Raw genomic sequence first — 20,028 nt, 5'->3', positions numbered from 1 at the left:
CCTCGAAATGTGATTCCTTCGAGGGTAAAGAGACCCCTTGAAGGAATATTCCGTCGTGATCTGAAAACGTCGCAGAGTCGCGAGCCACACGTGCGTGGGTCTTCCGCTGGTGGGGGGCGACGTGGCTCGATTCGTGCGGTGCGGTGTGGGCGCGCCTTTTCAGGCGACAACCTCGGGCAGACGAAGCGGTGTGGGCGGCAGCTGACGGATGGGATAGCGCAACAGTCGCGCCGTGCCCGCCGGTTACCGTGCCACATTTATTGCTGCGTGCGCGCGTGGGAGACTCCGCGGTCGTGGGGCCCATCCGTCAGCGATAGCAAAATCTACCGCATTCAATGCGGTAGATTTGGGCCGTGGCTGCGGACGCGCCCGTCATGGTGAATAAAGATGAAGAGAAAGGGGATGTTTTGGGTTCGCCTAGCCATTTGCCTCCATCCTGCTTCGCCTTCTCTGCCTCCGTTGCTTCCTGAACCCATAGCTAAGAGCGAGAAGGAGGAGGAAGAAGGAGAAAGAGAGAGGGAGAGAGGACCTTAGCCGTTTTGGAGCCTTCATTCCCGCATCCCCCCTCGACTCGTAGAGATGTCGGACATCCAGGAGCCTTTGCCGTGGGGCAAGTCCTCCGCCACCGTGGCGGTTCTGGAGCAGCTGGTCGCCGACCGGCTGCTGCCACGGAACCCCGACTCGGGGACGCCGGCGTGGATTTCCCCGCACCCGGACAAGACCGAGCCGAAGCCCCCGCAAGGCTACGTCGTAAGCTTCGTGCGCCTCCACGAGCGAGGCTTCGGCGTCCCCGTCAGCAGGTTCATGAGGGCCTTGTGCGAGTACTACGGAGCGGAGCTGCACAACTTCAGCCCCAACGCCATCTCGCAGGCGGCGGTCTTCGTCGCCGTCTGCGAGGGGTACCTCGGGATAGAGGTGCACTGGGATCTCTGGATCCACCTGTTCCGCGGCGAACTCTTCATCGAGAGCGGGCGGGGCCAGCCGAGGCGGTTCGCGCACGCCGGTGGCCTGACGTTCCACGTGCGCCACTCCCGGAGGAACCTCTACATCCACAGCAGGATGACGACAAACAACGCCGGGTGGAGCCGAGGGTGGTTCTACCTTCGGAACTACCGTGGCGCGCTCCCGACGTTCACCAACCGGGTCCTCCGGGAGCGACCGGCGAAGTGGGATTGGGGGGTGTCGCCCCAAGCACAGCAGGACAAGCTCGAGGGCCTCACCGACGCGCTGGCGCGTTTGGCGAAGAAGAGGTTGACGGCGGCGGCCGTCATCGCGAACTTCCACCGGCAGAGGGTGATCCCTCTCGTGGAGAGGGCCCTGCCGATCTTCCAGCTCACTACCGGGAGCCAGGTTGAAGGCTTGAGGACGTCAAGCAAGCTTCTCTCCCACACCACCGCCGCCCGGAGGGCGACGTACACGGTGGCGGATTTCCCCCAAAATCCCGAGGATCTCTGGAGGATCAAGATGCGCCCCCGAGCCGGGGTACATTTCTCTGGAAGTTTTGGCTTCGAACTTGGCGTGCGTCGTGTAGCCCTCTTTTCCTGATTCCATCTCGGGCGTGCTTTGCAGGGGTTGAGGAGCGGTATCTCGAAGCCCCCGGTCCCGGAACAACGTCTGATCAATCGCCTCCACACGGAGAAGATGAAAAGGCGGAAGGACGCGGCGGAGGCAAAGGTTGAGAGGAAGAGGAAGGCGAGGCACGACAAGGCGTGCAAGCTCGCTCGCGTGGAGGGGAAGCCGCAGCCCGCCACACCCGAGTCCTCGGAGGAGGATGAGGAGGAGGCCTCGGATGCCAAGGACCATGCTCTGAGGGGCGACGGGGAAGGTGCGGGCACGAGCCCCCCACCGTTCTACCTGTGGGACGAGGACGAGGGGGAGCCGGCGGCTCCGGAAGGGACAAAGGCCGTGGCCTCGGCGCCACTTTGTAGGATGGCGAGAAGCTTCCTGAGGGAGGCAACGATAAGCTGCCTAAGGAAACCCCTGCAGTTAAACTTGTGCCACTTTGTATTAAAAAATTATCTTTTCTCCGCTCTTAATTTGATTAAGTAGCATATTGCTCCTCTAGATTCCCAAGATACAGGGAATATAGTAGGGAAGATTGAAGATGTGCCCAAAAGGGCTGAGTCTGAAGTGCGGTTGAGTACTTCCCAGGTTTTATCGGGAAGTGTCTTGCCGCGAGAAAAGGTGGAGCTTGCTTTCAAGCTACTGGAGGTAAGTAGTCGAATACTTCAAATACTTTAGTATAGATCGAGTAGTATATTGATCTTATTTATTTTTGCAGGAAGCATTGGGGCGGGAGAGTGATCAAGCCCAGGACAATACAGAGCTGAATGCTCTGAGAGAGAGAGAGAGAGTGAAGACGCTCTCGTCCATAAAGACTGCTCTCTAGGGGAAGCTTAAGAAGCTATCCCAAACCAAGAAAGGTTAGTCTCTAGCATATAATATGCGTTCGACTAGTTGATCTGCTTGGTGTTTATAAGATTTTCTTTTAATTGAGTACATAGCTTGTACAAAATCTTTAAAGATACAGGAAAGCTTGGTACTGGATCTAAAGGTTCTTATGTACCGAAACACAGATGAGATTGAAAAGCTCAAAAAGATCAAGGAGAACTGTGCTCAGGAGATGGTGGGAACCATGAAGCAGCTAAAAGAGCTATCAGAGTTGCGGGACTCAATGCGACAAGAGCTTGTCGCGCTGTGGGAAATCAGGGATGCTGCCCAGGAAACAGCCGAGGCTATGGATATCCCGGAAGGGAACGAAGACGAACCGCTGTCGCTGGCGGGGAAACTTCGTAAAGTACCCGAGGCCTTTGAAAGGTATGCCTCCGCAACCACGCATCAGTACGTGGGTCACGTGCTCGGGTTTGTGAAATCTTACTGGCCAACCACTTGTCTGGACGCACTGGGGAAGGGAGCCAAAGCTGATTGTATGGATGAACAATTCCGTCAATATATGGAAGAAACTTCTGTGGTGGCCGACCAGATAGTGGGATCCCTAAACAAGCCCGATTCTCCTTGAACTTTTGAATGTAATTCGGTGTATGTGCCGGCAGTACCTTGAACAAATGATGAATATTTGTGTAATGTCAAGTACTTTGTTTAATCGTAGGATTGTAGGATCCTTTGATGGGTCGAGTAGTTGTACTCGGAGATCCTGAGTGTTGGCAGAATCACGCCTACTCAGTTATAATAGTAGATACGAGGAATTGTATCCGTAGGTGCCTTAGGAGGCAAAGTATTCTCGAATGGGATCGAGTTTGTGTGATTCTAAGTCAGAATTCTAGTGCTGACCGATTAGGATTGAATCCCGCAGGATTGACCAAGTGGGAAAAGCACTATAAAAATGTTTGAAAAGCCGTAGCTTAGAGCAGATTTTCCTTTATAAAGGAAATGCTTTATTGGAGTGAAGCTCATATGGACTTTGTTGTCCAATCGGGGGGAGACCTCTTATAGAGTATTTGAATAGTCAGGAGCTTTTAGGTGATCATTGATAGATAGGGGAGCAAGAGGCTCTTTGTCAACCTATTTTAGAGTATCAAAGGCTTATTCGTACTCCTTGAGGGATTTTTGTAGTTGACCAGTTAGGATGGACCCTGGTTGGTCAACCAGATAGTATACGGCTGTTTGTGAAAATATCCCGGACTACTCGATCTTATCGAGTAGTATGTCCTATACATGGACTGGATTAACGTCTAGAATAGAACTATTAGGATTGAACTCCGTCGAGTTAACCAAGACGTAAATATTCTAGAAATATCCCAAACTTACTCGAGCGAGGCAAGTAAGGTGTCCTACCCGAGGACTCGGAGTAACTCTTAGGGCAAGTCTATTAGGTACGAACCCCGTCAAGTTGCCCAACACGAAAATGCCGAAAGAGTATCCAGAACCTACTCGAGCCAGCGAGTAGGGTGTCCTTATAACTAAGGACTGGAGTAATCCTTAAGACAGAATTGTTAGGTACGAACCCCATCGGGTTGACCAAGACATAAATGTCGAGAGGATATCCAAAACCTACTCGAGCCAGCAAGTAGGGTGTCCTAAACATAGACTGGAGTAATCCTTAAGACAGAACTGTTAGGTACGAACCCCGTCAGGTTGCCCAAGATGTAAATGTCGAAAGGATATCCAAAACCTACTCGAGCCAGCGAGTAGGGTGTCCTTTTAACCAAGGACTGGAGTAATCCTTAAGACAGAACTATTAGGTACAAACCCCGTCGGGTTGCCCAAGACATAAAAGTCGAAAAGATATCCAAAACCTACTCGAGCCAGCGAGTAGGGTGTCCTAAATACAGACTGGAGTAATCCTTAAGACAGAACTGTTAGGTACGAACCCCGTCGGGTTGCCCAAGACATAAATGTCGAAAAGATATCCGAGACTTACTCGAGCGAGGCGAGTAAGGTGTCCTACCTGAGGACTAGACTAAATCTTCGGACAAGTCTGTTAGGTACGAACCCCATCGGGTTGCCCAAGACAAAAATGTCGGAAGCTCTAGTGCTGAACATGACTTTCGAGGTGGTGTATTGGTCGTATGAGCGAAAGCCAAGTAGTCGATTTATGGAAGAAATCAACTTTTATTTGGATTTGTCGAAATTACAATATTTGTAAAATGATAGACTCTGACTCTTAAGACCTACCCCTTGCCTGTTAGACGTGAGCAATGGTTTACATAACTGAATAAAACTATTGGACGGTAGAACTAGTCGATACAGGGGTCGACTCGATTTTTGGTAGGGTCTCCTTCAGGAGTGGTGCCCCAAGGGCCTTACAGAGTAAGTCACACTGAAAGATCGTGTGGGAGATCTTTGGGTGGACGAAGCACTTGTGTAGCAGTGCTTTATTGATCCTGTTTCCGCCTTGAGATGATTCTCCTTGATGCGGGGTGTGCGGTTTACCCTGAGGACGGGTACTGGTGGTTGCCGGCTTGTGCTTCTTGCAGAAAGCAGAAGCCTTCGGTGGGATGCGGTAGTTGGAAGAAGGGTTGTAAGCCTCAACTTCCTCACCCTCCTTTCTTCTTGAGATGATGACGTTGCGTGCGTCGCGACCAACGTTGATCACGTTGCGGAGGTCGCAGTTGGAGTAGTCATAGTTGTCGCCCGCTGTTCCTATTGACTGTTGGCTAGGCGCTGGCGCCTGAACGCCCTCTTCTGGTTAAGCAGGCGGCGACGCTCGTAGAGGTCTTCTTTTGAATGTTGCTCTTCCAATTGCACAGTGACTGTCACTGCTGGAGGAGGCGCAGGCGGATCTTGCTTGACAGTAGCTTGGGCTTCTGTGATTGTGGGGGGGAGTAGTTTCCATGTTGTCGGAAAGGTACTCGTTGAAATCATCAGAGTTGTAGTCGTCGAGGTTGAGACGCTCCTCGGCATCATCCTCGGGTTCCTGAACTTCAGTGATGCGAACCATGAGGATTTCACGGCAAAGATCTTGAATCTTTTGGTCTTGTTTGCTTGAGGATGGGTCTAGAGGTGTGCTCTGCTGGAAGGGAGGATCCATTGGCTATGAGCCAGAAGTATCGGGATCTTGTGTCTTCCTTAGGTACATTGTCCGTCCTTGCAGCGTTGCATATATGACCAAGTTAGGGAGGCAGTCCTGATCGGACTTGGAGTTCCTGATCGAGTTGGAAGAGTACTCGGATTATGTCATCCAGTTCGTCCTCTGAGTTGGAAGAGTACTCGGATTTCGGAATCGGTTAGTCCACCGATTTTAGAATATGTGTGCTTTGGGTGAGCGAGAAGCGGGATGCCCATCTCTACACGGAGGGCGTTCTCGTTTAATCCAGGGTTTGTCGAAAATAGACTCGCTGGATTGTTCTGGAGCTTTGGCTTTTCCCTTCTTACACTTGGCCAGTTCCCAAAGAGCGTCAGCATGTTTGGGTGGATTGGCCATAGCGTCCATGAACAGGTCGACGTTATCTGACCAGTCTTCGAGATCATCGAATGGTTCGAAGTTGTTGAGACCATCCATGAAGTGATCAAAATCCTGATCGAAAGAGGACTCGTTTGGTTCACGGGTATGAATGTGAGCAGGTTTCGGTGAAGGGCTCTGAGGTATCCTGGAGGTAGACGGTCCCAACCGAACAAGCCGGGGGTTTGTCTCACCAGATCCCCCATAGATTCCTCCTCCCGATTTCTGCTCCTTGTTTTGCAGGGTGCTTTCAGCTATCTTGATGCAGTCGGCGAGCTTGGAATCCACTCGATCAATCCCTGAGAGTATATCACCCGACCTTTTCTGTGGCGGGTTCAACACTTCTGGGTTCTGCTATGATGTAGATGAGCCCAGAGTAGCTTCTGCAAGTTTGATGCATCCCTCGATTGATCGTGAAACTTGTCCTACTCCACCAAGTAGTTGTAAGTTGTCGATCTTGGGGCGTTTGATCATCTTGAGATGAGTCAAGTATTTTCCGAGGGTTTCAGAAAAGTGGATTTTTTTGGAATTAGAGTTTGTGTCGAACTCGACTGAACCAAGAGTTCGAGTTGGAGTTGACATATTTTCTGAGTTGACCGAATTGAGCTTGGTAGAACTCTTTTTTCGTCGAGATCCGTAGACTCGTGGATGTCGGCGAGTTAGGGGGTGGTTTTCGGTTTAGGCGAGTCAGGCGTGACAAGGTGGCTGGAGAAGCCGCCCGATCCGTCAGCCATGCATGCCCAGGAACCAAAAGCAAGAGTTGTGCCCTTAGGCATGTTGTTGGTGTCGCTTGATCTGGCCATCGAATTCGCCGATGAACTCTTCGAATCCCTTACCTGGCGCGCCAGCTGTCGGTGTTTACCGCCAAGCCTGCTCAGGGATACCCTTAGCAGTAAGGTTTGTAGGTAGGGATCGACGGCTCTGGAACTCGATGGTGCAAGGAACACAAAGATTTAGACAGGTTCGGGCCGCGAGTTGCGTAATACCCTACGTCCTGTGTGGTTGTTTGTATTGCCTTAGGTGTTGATGACTGTTTGGAGGGGGTCACTGCCCGCTCTTATATATCCGGGGAGACAGGGTTACATGGAAAGTTCTATCCCAGTATAGTTGGAGTCATACTACAACACAATCGGGTAGTTTCCTTTGTACTGCAGTTAGTTCTACGCCTATTCGGATAGTTACAAAAGAGGTAAGGTACATCCATAAGCTATCCCTTACTCTAGAACATTCTATGCCTATAAGCAGTCCAGCTGCCCCGGGTCTGACACACACCAAGCCCGAGAGCCCCGTACGCCAAGCTCGGACTGCACTTGATTCAAAACCAAAGCGTGCTAGTCAATTTGACCTGTAAATTGACAAGGAAATAACAAACAGTCGAATTCAAGAGTGTATCGGCTGAATTTCCAAATTACTCTCACGCGGCGTATCGGCAAGGCTCTGCCGATACAGAAAACGACAACACATCGGGTATAAAAAGCGTATAATAAAGGCAATCTACAGGGAATCGTCAATGAGCTGCCGATACCGGTATGCAACTAGACGGCTAGATCTTAAGCCGACACGTGTCAGGTAACAATGTACAAACCCACGAATGTGTGGATCTGGACAAAGCTAAGCTTGTAACCAATCTAATCAGCTTTACAAGGTTTATCGTGATAAACAAGGAGCTTACAGCTGATTAAACAGATCACTAAGCCGGGTAATTTGTGAATAAATCTAAACGAGAAAACAGCGATACGCCCGATATCAAAGTTTAGATAGATTCGGTAAATTTTGAATAGATCTGAACGAAGCCACAGCGATGCGCCCAGAAGCTAAAGGTTAGATTTATTCGGTAAACGAAGACTTACCAGCAAATCAAGTCACTCGAATGTGAGACATCCTTGATCAGCTTGAAAGAACTCGCGAAAAAGTAAAAAGATGGCGAAGTCGCCGATGAGAAAGTAAATTACAAGTAGTAAAGTTTGTTTGTTTGGATGTGTATCAATCTTTTACAATAGCCAGGGGGCTCATATTTATACCCCACGCTAACACAATCCTAGCCGATCACGGCAAAGCACGATTCTATTCTATAAAACAAAACTAATTCTAAATAAGATAGCTCTTGCCAAACCAAAGCCAAAATATCTGGTCAACTTCCCATCCCTCAGTCAACAAGATTTTCAACGGTGATGCACGATCACCCCTTCAAGTCCACCGATCATACCACACAGAACCTTTTCTCCTTTGCAACGCTCTTCTTTGACACGTGTTAAAATCCGGTGTCAACACCAGGACCATCAGGTATTTCATCATTGTCCTTTTCAGCCACATCCCACAAGTGCCTATGACAAAAAATTTTGAACTATCCTCCAGCTTCAGTAATCTTGGAGTCATCAGCATGTTTTTTGTCCATCAAGTAAAATACCTTCGTTGCCTATGTTAGGGTCAGCCTTGTACCAATAGCTTCCATGATGCTTCTGAAAAATCCCTCATCCTTCATTCTACATTTCTTGCTGTGAGTATCAAACCAATCACAACGAAAAAGAACCACTGTTGGGGAGTAATCCGTTTATGAAGAGTTATACTGCAACTCAGTTATTTGTTTCAAACAACCATAAAATTCAATACTTTCTCCATCATGTGTACCCTCAGTCAGTACTCCACTATTTTGTGTCCTATATTTCTCCCGGTCAGCAGTGTGGTATCGGACACCATCAACAAGACATCCTGAAAATATCCGAATTCGAAGATCCGGCTCACATGATAGTGCATATAGGCTATCAGAGACATCTTCTTGCATCACGTAATGTAGTTTTGCAATCTATAGATTTAAATATCTACCATCAGGATTTAAACAATAAAACCAATAATGCTTCAATGAAACTATCAACTAAAACTCACATGCTTCCAACATTGACCATCTGCTTCCCGCTTTCTCTTTTTGCTTTCAGGATGCTTTCCTGGCCTAACATCCTTGACCCTCCCCAATTGTTGCATCAGCTCTTCTGTACTAAACTCCTCTGGCTTCCCATGTCCTTCAATTTGACCATCAAAACATTTCTGTCGCCTCCAAGGATGGTTCACGGGATCCCATGTCCTTCAATTTGACCATCAAAACATTTCTGTCGCCTCCAAGGATGGTTCACGGGAAGGAAACACCGATGACCAGCATAACATATTTTATTCCTGATTCTTCTAGAGCAAGGATTTTTGGCACATCGCACACACGCATAGTAACCTCTTGTGACTCTATCTGACAATGTGCTCAAAGCTGGATAATCATGAATGCACCATATAACTGCAGAATGTAGGTCAAACGATTTTCCACTAAATGCATCGAAAGTCTGGATACCTGTCCAAAGTACTAGCAACTCTTCAACTAATGGCTCCAAAAAGACATCCATATCCTTGCCTGGGCATTCTAGACCAAGAATGAGTAGGCCCATCATCAAGTTGTATTGCTCCACACACACCCATGGAGGAAAGTTGTAAGGAACAACAAATATAGCCATATGCTGTATGAAGCGTTCATTTTTGCCAAATGGATTAAAACCATCTGTAGCAAGACCAAGCCTGATGTTCCTTTCATATTTAGCAAACCACTCATATTTTCTATCAAAGTCTTTCCATGCCTCACCATCAACTGGATGGCTAAGCTCATTCTCTACTGGTTTCCTCTTCAGTTTGTGCCACTATGCCTCCTCTGCTGTTTTTTTGGAAGCAAAAATCCTTTTCAGCCTTGGAATCAATGGAAAATGCCGCAACACCTTTTGAGGAATCTTTTTTTTCATCTCCATCTTTCCACCTTGATGCATCACATACAGGGCATTTATCTTCCTTCTCAAGTCCCTTCCTGAACAAAACACAATTATTGGGGCACACATGGATTGAAACATATCCCAGTCCCAGTGCACGAATAAGTTTCTTTGCTTCATGGTAAGTGGTAGGTATAGAGCAAGCCGGAAATGCAGAAGATAACAATTTCAATATTGCATTGAATGCAACATTGCTTATTCGATAGAAAGAATTGATATGAAGTAGCTTCACCAGAAAAGAGAATCTTGAGTGATCTGAACCGGGGTGTAGTTCCTTCATCTCTTCTAATACAGCTGCAAACATAGATTTCTCTCCACTTTGCACTGCTTGTTCAGCCGCATACAACTCCTGTAGTATATCAGGAAGTCTATCATCAGGATCTTCATGCTCCTCATCCATAACAACATCCTCATTACCATCCTCACTGAAGTCAATGAGCCCCTCCAAATGGCCTACATTTTCAGTTGTTCCATCATGCAATGGTTCTCCGTGATGAATCCACCTAGTGTATGTGCTAGCCATCCCATTGAAATATAAGTGATCCTCCACAAGTCATTTATGCCTATTTACCAGATTTAAACACTTGGAACATGGACAAGGTATCTCCTGGCTATCACCAAATCTCTCTGAAACAAACTGCATGAACTCATTGACACCACCCAAATGTTCCCTGCTAAATAGCCTACTATTGACCCATCTTCTGTCCATATCTGCATAGCAGCAAAATAAGAGTTAGAACTTGCAAAGCTACTGATGCCAGATAGGCTTAACAATCCTCATATGCACAAAATCTACTGCTACATCTTGAAGCCGAAACATTGAGCAAGGTGAGAATACGCCCAATGCGAGAGTGCACAGGCCGAAGCACAAGCATCAGCTGGTGCAGGAGCGATTGATGCAAGTTTTTTAATCAATTTTCTTATATATAAGAATAGATGAATCGATGGTATATCTGAAGTTAAGATGATAGTAGGACCAAAATTAGCTCACTAATATGCATGCTAAATCAATGTTTAACATTGCTAGCCGTTAGAGAGAGCATCAGTAACAGAAAAATCGAATATTCCCCTAGCTGAATGCCAAATCAATGGAATGCCAAGCCAATGTGGAGGGTGGACTCTCAAGATGCACTCGTGCCATTGGCAACAATGATATATAAGATCTTAATTTGTTGCTAGGAGACGTGACGGCACACGCAACATTTTACATTTAGTATGCAATAAGATTGAACCACGCACCGAGATGTTGATTATTTCTTAAGGATTTCAAATGAACATGATATGTGACTTTAATTTTATGAGCCTATCTACTCCTCACAAGTTGTACAAGGCGTATTCTAGGCAGATATACCAACGATTCATCTATTCTTATATATAAGAAAATTGATTAAAAAAACTTGCATCAATCGCTCCTGCACCAGCTGATGCTTGTGCTTCGGCCTGTGCACTCTCGCACTGGGCGTATTCTCACCTTGCTCAATGTTTTGGCTTCAAGATGAGGTGCCCGGATCTGGCCGGGAGGAACTTGTCCCGACGGACGGCAAGACGCCGCCGCCGTGCTAACCGGCCATAGGATCTCTAACCAGCAAGACCATTCCGCGGTTGGCGTGCCAACCGTCCGGCCACAGGACCTCTGACGGGCAAGACCACTCCACCGCTCGCGTGCCAACCGACGACCCGCCACAAGACCTCCTCGTCCTTGGATGGGGCATGCAGCCTAGCGTGGGACTCCTGCAGCCCATCCGCGATGCTGTCAGGTCCCTCGCGCAGCGCGGTGAAGGCGGTGGTGAGAAGGGCGCGGTGCCGGCGGTGGACAGATGCGGCGGCCCGGCGCCGCGTCGGGCGGTGGTGAGAAGGGCGCGGCGCCGGCGGTGGATAGATGCGGCGGCGGCGGGCTGTGGTGAGAAGGGCGGATGCGCGGCGCGGCACAGAAGGCCCGACGCGGCGCAGTGGACGCGGCATAGAACGGCCCAAGAGGTCCTTAGTACCTCGACAAATAGAAACATTTGCCTCCAATACTCAACAAACAAATTGTACCGTAGTGATTAAAGCGCCACCTTTCCAAGGGCAGGTCGTCGGTTCGATTCCAGCAACAATCACACGTCCAGCGGCCCACTCCAACAGCAACAAGGGCCAGTTCGGATGACAGCCCAATACTAGTTACATTGGCCAGCCCAGGGACCCACTTCTTATTTGTTTTAAAAAAATTATGATGAATTGGCAATGCAAATTTGTCATAGATTAATGACATTTGTTGGATATCCTCTATGACTCAATAAAATTCGTCAAGATATGGACTTGCATTCGTTTATGACGATTTGTAGTCTGTGTTAACGACGAGCACCTCATTTTTGTCACTAAACTATAGTGGCCAATATAAAACGTCACAAATCAAACTGCCATAGCGACGAATAACTCTGCTGTCATGCGATATACGTCACAAAAAGTCATATTTGTTGTAGTGCTTGGATGCGCCCTTGGCTGTGGATTTAGCGGCAGCCCGCGCCACCTGTGCGTGCTTTGCTGCCTGGCACAGTGCTTCGTGCGCCGCCGGAGACGCCATAGGGCCCTAGGGTAGCAAGGACCTGGTGGCGCTGGAGCCATGGTTGCAGGTATGAGCGCAGGGGATGGGGAGCAAATGGGGGCTCTAGCTAGCTGGAAGAAGATAAGATTCTGGTGGAAGATGAAACATTTGGGAGAGTAAATAAATACTTGGACGAGGTTGAGCCATGCAGGCGTCGGACGAGGGAGCGCGTGTCGGACAATATTATGCCACTTGGTCTCCGGTCGATTATCGAGCTCTATTCATGAATGATGCTCACTGTCTGCAAGATAAATAAAAACATATGGCATATGACCGTACTAGTTACTTTGTGCTATTGGACTACTATATATTCCGTTTCAAATTTCGAATTCAGTCAGTTTGAATAATCTGATCAGATAAATTGTGAAGCCTATCATGCCCCGCTAATAAGGAGCATGACTGATATTTATATGGAGCATTATATATTGAGTAATAAAGATTTTAATTAATTTTGGAATCTCTTATATTTTTTTGATAAGGAAAATTTTATTTAATTCAAGGTTTTTACGCCGAGTTGATACAAAAAACCTGAACATTTTCGACCTCTGCATTACAAGGATGCAGACATCCCAAAGAGAAAGCGACAAAAAAGTGATGAATCGAGACGCTAATGACAGTCAATCCGTAGACTAGATGCCCACCCATGTGCCTGGGTAAAAAAAATCCTTGTCCATCTGAGCTAAATGTTGCGATGCCACTACAACCAAGTCCTGTAAAGCAAGTTTTTGTAGTATAATTCATTAACGAAGCCAATGGATAATTGAAAAGATAACCTGCAAAGTAGAAGGGTTAGATTTTCATTCAAAAACTATATCATTCATGCAAAGCCATAACGACCAACAAGTAGTAGCCGCTCCTAGCAGGACTAGCTGTTTCATTTCTTTGCTTATACCGCATAGCCAGATACCAAACATATGCGATGTACTACGTGGTGAGAAGCTAAAAGGTTTATATGCGTTTGCGGAGTAATTTGTTTAGGCTAAGCAGTGCCAACAAAGAACAAAGTCTTACCATCAAATTCAAACTAGAAATTCGGGTAGAAAGAGGGGAAGAAGGATATGCACTGTACCATTTTCACCACCCGCCCTAACCGCAGGCCGGTAGTAAAAGTTATTTTCACCGCCTGCCCGCGTCTAGGACCGGCGATCAATATGAAATCCATTTGCACCACCGGACCGTGGCATGAGACGGTGGTGAAAATAGGTATCACTGTAGGCCCGAGGCTCCAGTACGCCCACCTATTGTAGCACTAATACTAAATATATTTCACTGTCGGTCCTTTAAGAACCGACAGAGAAAATACCGCTGGTGAAAATGGTTTGTGTAATGGTGAATCATTTGGCGTGGTAGGCAAGTCTCTAACCTCTTTTAATTTACTTCCAAAATGATAGGGAATCGTCTTACCTTATTTAGTTTCTTTCCAAAATGATAGGCAAGTCTCTCACCTCTTTTAATTTCTTTCCAAAATGACAAGGAATAACATTATCTTATTTAATTTCTTTCCAAAATGATAGGGAAGTCTCTCACCTCCTTTAATTTGTTCACAAAATGAAAGGGAAACACCTTATCTTATTTAATTTCTTTCCAAAATGATAGTCATGTCTCTCACCTCCTTTAATTTCTTTACAAAATGATAGGGAATCACCTTATCTCATTTGATTTCTTTCCAAATAGATAGGCAATTAGCATCAATTAGCTCTAGGATTTCGTAAACTGTATGTAGACTTGTCCACGATATGCAAACTCTTCCATGCTTTACTAAATAGGGCATATTCTAGAAAAATCCAAGCTTATAACCCAACTAACAGCTCAAAAGTCGTCACATCGGACACATGCTTCTTGGTTTGAACATAATCTATCAATGTAGCTGATATTCAGAAAATAATTTGATCAAATTATGTTATTAGACAATATGTGCAAACAAATGATTTATTTATACAAAGTTGACAAAACAAACAAGCATGGTATTTTTTATTTAGTAAAGAGTCAGGCGGATGCTCCTTACACCTACAAATGACAAATACTATGTTGTGCAAGTTATTATCCCAAACCATAAGTTAAATTTTCTCTACCAATACCAACCCAAATGGCACAATTATCCTCCTGTACTAACAAGAGCTATATTACTACATATACATGATTATTATTCAATTCGTTCCAAATTGTAGGTCACTTTAGCAAATCTAGATGCATAATTTTGTTATGTATTTAGACATAACATTTATCTAGGTGCATAGCAAAAATTATTAGATTTAGCAAAATGATATACAATTTGCAAAAGAGGAAGTACTATAAATATATATCCTTAACATCATCAGAATAAGGTAGGCAGATAATCTAAGATTGTTTACCCTTATGAGATATTTGGGTTATGCTTCATGTAAGGGTATTTTGGAAATTTCCATATATGCCTATATATATATATTGTGGATGGGCTATTGGTGCAGCCATCTCATCGGTGGAGGCCCGAGCATTAGCATTACCGTTCTCTGTCCCCTCACTCCCTCTCTGTTACACACAGCACAACCTGAATAGTACCAACAATCCAACATGCATACATCACACCCTACATGCCCTTTCTAACATACTATGTGCGGAGATTGTACATGAAGGAAATTGTTGTTCGTGTCCATCTCGAGTATCAACAACTAGAAATAGCAAGAAATAGAGAAATTTGTTGGTCTTGACACCTCAAGTAGCCAAGTAGGCATGCAACAGGACTACAGGAGCAAGCTGTTGTGTATCGCCATCAAATGATGCAACAGTAGAATCTTCAAGGGACACAAGGCAGCCCTGAAAGCTCACGGCCGGTACGAATCCCTGGAGACGGCTAGGAGCAGATACATGAATCCGAGTTATTTAGGGGGATTATTGCTGTGATTTAGTAGTGATTTTATAGCGAAAACAGTCAACAGTGGACTGCCTTCTAGTCTGTACAAAGTCCTGGATCGGAGAAATCCAGGAGCAGACACATGAAAAATCCTCCGCTTTGATACTGAGCTGTTCAATCTCAAGGGTGCAACTGCACGACCGCTCGAGGCTGATCAACTATGTTCTGTATTGCTTTGACTGCGATCTGCTCCACATCGTATCTTCACGAGGACAGAGCGCTGATCTGTAAGTGTCTTTTGGTCTATCTTCTGTCAGATTTAAACTACATAGCATTAGCATTTGCTCACACTACGAATCCCATCATATGTGCGCTATTCAGGAAAACAAACACTTGATTAGGTTATCAAGGGAATTTTAGTCTAAACTTTAGTTGTAAGGGTCTGCGCTCTTCTGACCCTAGCTTTCGCGATCGCGTGGTTCGTAGCTAGAGAGGCCACCCTATATATACGTACTAGCTTGCACAAACTGAAAGATTGAGAGGGAACTCAATATAATGCAGTGAGCGAGTCAGTGTGATGGTTTGGATCAGTCAGTCTGTCTCGCTTACCATAGACATGACTGTCTCGCTTACCATATACATGACGTGCAAACTAAGGATGAGTGCCAACAAGACAAAATGCAGTCAGCTCTTGCAGTTAAAGCCACTGATGACGCAACATAGCTCTTTTGACGACTCTAGCGAGCGAGCGGGAGCAGACACACCATGCTTAAGGTATAGTCCAGCTATTGAAGCTGGAAAAATATAATAATTGAAGGCTGTGTATACTAAACCGTAGAGGACGGAAAATTCCATTATCTAAAAAAGATATACCGCGTGCTTTAGCGGCAATTAGGAGGGTATTTGGATCCAAAAACTAATATCTAAAAATGCTAAAGTTTAGAGCTAGTCCATCCAAACAGGAATGTTAATGGATGAGCTAAACCCTACTAACGATGGTTTTTTCACTTTTTGCTAGAAAATAGAAATAGTTCTAGCCTACTAATGTAGGAACTTAACGCTACCCTTATGAGTATCTCCCAGAGACTCTTGATATTGATGAAGTCACCACAGGCGACTCACTATCGACGGCACGTTCTCTACCACTCAATAAAAGCATCGGTTGAATCCTGGAATTCCTCTAGAAAAATGCGAGCACTAGTGTTTAGTCGAGGACTCGAAACTGAGTGGGTATGTTCCTTACCAGTTGAGCTATATGCTAAGTTTGCAGCTAGAGTACTTACTGTGACACCCTAGGTGTCTGCACAGTAGAACTGCATTTATTTTATGCATCATGTGCTTAAATTGTGTGAGCAAGGGTCTTATTTTAAATATAAGGTTAATTGTGTAAATATGATTTGATGCAAGGTCATTCCTATAGGTTAATTTGAATAGTATGGGCAAATATTGCTTTTGTGGAGGTTTTATTTGCAAAATTCAGTGCAATCATTACATGGCAGAAAATTTTACATTTCAGTCTGAAATTAAGGTGAAATTTCTTTGGAAAAGACAAAAGTCCATTAAATTCAAAATCCTTTATATGTTTTCAAAATAACTCTTTAACCTTTGGTCAAATCAATTTTTGCACAACACCAAAGTTGTAGATCTTGAAAAGTTGAACAACTTTCATGTTGGGCACTTTTTCATTTGAGCCCTAGTTTAGGAGTTATTTTTGTTTTACAGTAGGATCCCTGAATTTTTCAGAAATTGCAAAATAGTCCTGCTGTTTTCTCCCTCCTCTCTCCCTCTCTGCTTTTCTCTGTCGCCGGCGCAGAGCGGCGCCGCCGCCGCTCAGGAGGGCCGCAGGCCACCTCCTGCTCACCGTGGCCTTCCACGCGTCGTGCCCGAGCTCCTCGCCGCCCACTTTCCCTCGCGCTGGACTTCTCCCGCTCCTGCCACGCAACCCCAAAGCCTCTGCGGCTGCCACCTCGCCGTCGTCATCACCGTCGAGCGCCCCTGGGCCAAATCCCTCTCACCCGGGCGTCACAATGTGCCCCAGGAACGCCCTCCCCCTCGCTGGTTGCCAATAAAAGGGGTAGAACCCCCTGCGCGCGCGTGCACAGCCGCCACCGCCCGCCATTGACGCCGGCAAGCTCCAGCTCGCCGTGGCGCCGCCGCTGCACCACCCCATTGCCCGTTTGAACCCCGCTACCACCTTCCCAGACCTCCAGTGAAGCTCCTAGGCCCGGCTTTTCCTCCCAATTGCCACCAGAGCGCCGCCGCGCCGGAGCAGACCGCCGCTGTCCGCCCCTCTCTGTGGAGCCACCACTGCAGGCCACCATCTCGAGCCCCAAGACCTTCTAGAGGTAGCTCTCGGTCCCCTCTCGCTTTTCCCCAACGGGGCCCCCACCGCTGGTGCCTCTCCTCACCGGGAAAAGCCGCGCCCTCCCCTGCTCTGTTCTGTCACAGCCAAGGACCCCGGTTTAAAAGAAACAAAAGTTTAGGGTCCTAAGTGAAAGATATACATGAACTAGAGAATCCCAAACAACAAACTTTGAAAATACCTAGAAATTTGTAGAAAAATCAAAAAAATGCAAATCTAAATGTTTTAGAATCCTGGTTACTAGACCTATAAGTTTTGTTACATACACATCTTCAGTTTCGGTCTGCATGTTAATCCAAGAAATAGAATAGAATAAATAGGCTTTAATTGTTCTAGGAGTTGTACTTAGTAACTTCATGTGATTTTTCTCTACAATGTGTCTTGCAGTTTTACTAGTGCCTGGTAAAAATTTGAACCCTTTTTGACATTTTTAACTAGGTCAAAGTTTCAAGATTCCTAGATCTACTAGTTTTACTAATGTATTTGTGCTGGTAGAAATATTACAGTTATGAGGGTGAAACTTTTTCCTTGCATGTATGCCACTAAAGCCTTGCTGTTGCACAATTTTGAGAAATTTTAGACCTATTTAGCAATTTATTTGATTTAATGCTTGTCAGGTGGGCTTTAATTGTGATAAATAGTTTACTTGCTTAGAAAATCTAAGAATATTTTTGGAACTCTATTTTGGTAACATGCTCATGTCTGTAAAATTTAGGTTCTAGAAATATTATAGAACTTTCTATACTAATTAGTTTTGCCATATGTGGTTTAATTTTGTCAAAATTATTACTTCTGTTTTATGCCTAGATAAATTCAAAAACATTTATAGGACGTTCATGAGCATATGAATCCTGTTTTGAGAAATTTTGAGCTTCATAAGTGTTGTAGTTTGTTCTGTAGAATTTAATCTTGTTCTAGGTGTTGTCAGAATAAATGTTTTATTCTGAATAATTGGCTAAATGAAATGGCAAAAAAATTACAGGATACATTGCTCTCTGTACTTCCTGTTTGAAGTAATTTTTCTAAGTTTAAATGTTGTTTGTGTGCTGAGTTACTTATTTCTTAGCAAACCATGATTTATTTGCTATATGAACTAACTAAAACTTACTTTGTGAAGATAAGCAAGTTGTTTTGTGAGGTTAATCATGTTGTTTGTGTAGTAAGACATATTAATTAACTACTCTATAAACGATTGCCCATATGCTAAGTTTGATTGCTATTTGTTAGACTACAACTTTATCGTGAAGTGTATGTGTTTGTAATACCATTTCTTGCATCACATATAGATACGACTGTTTTAGCGGACGGGACGTACGAGCTGATCCTGGAATCCGAAGGAGCTGATCAAGAAGTCCAGCTGAACGCCGCTGTACTGACTGAAGACCCGGACCAAAGTTCGGAAGAGCCCAAGGCTGATTTAGCTAGTGACTACTGCGAAGGCAAGCCCCGGACATAAACCCAGTATTTCAAATTATACACTTTATATACTACTTACTTGTGCATTTACAGTTTTTAGGATTTGAATTGAAACCCTAGATGCATGATCCTATGATGAGCACATAGCTCCTCAAATTATTCAGCTTGGGTCATTCATATTTGATGCAAATAAAAATATTATTATGAAAGAGGGAGTTCTAGCTAATACTGCAACTATGGAGACCAAGCTTATTTTTCAAGGAAATAACCTGCACAACAAGATTGAAGAAAAGAAAGAACCAGGAAAAGAAGCCATGGTAATTTCTTATTCAGATGGATTGCATCAGCGTGCAAACCAAGGGGGAGGTTAATAAGTATTCGCATGCGGCTGAAATATTATAATATTTCAAGACCTATAAGTTATATTAGGTGAGCGTGATGCACTTGCAAGGTTGCCGATTATTTTAATATTTCCATATTGGTTAGCTAGTCTTGGGTTGGTTCGTGTTAATTAGCATGTCACGTATTCCTGTTGGAGTCGGAGGTCCAAGTGACTGCGTGCACTTTAAATAGGGCAGCGTCCCTTTAAACGAGATTAGATTGGATTTTATTTGTGTCTCTCATCTAGGGTTTCTCCTACGAACAGCGAGACGCCGTCCGATCTCATCTACCTTGCCGATTCTTCTGGATCGTGATTGGGAGCGTGATCAGGATTGTTTCCTGGGTGCGCTGCTCTGGATTCTTCAGTGGATCCCCATCTTCTGATCGTGGTTCATCGTAGCTACGGGTGGAAGAATTATCTGGGTTTGCGCATCTGCTGTAAGCCAAATCCATCTATTATCTGTCACTGTTACTGTTCCTATTTGATCGGATAAACGAGATTGTTGGGCCTTGTTTGGCGAGCTGGAATACAATATATATATATATTATTGGCTTGGCGTTGTTCCTGAAATTGCTGCTGTGATAATTACTTGTCTCGGCCGTTGCTGCAATTGCTGGTGTGTGGTTGACCAAGTAAATTATTTTTGGTGTGGATTATACAGCTATCCAGTCCAGTCCGTGATTGTTTAATTTTTGCCATGAGATTCAATTATTAGCTGCCTCCTGCTGTGATTACAGAAACAAATAAATAATATC

Source organism: Panicum virgatum, chromosome 9N, assembly GCF_016808335.1.
Source record: "Panicum virgatum strain AP13 chromosome 9N, P.virgatum_v5, whole genome shotgun sequence".
NCBI lineage: Eukaryota > Viridiplantae > Streptophyta > Magnoliopsida > Poales > Poaceae > Panicum > Panicum virgatum.
This window is presented reverse-complemented; position numbering follows the sequence as displayed.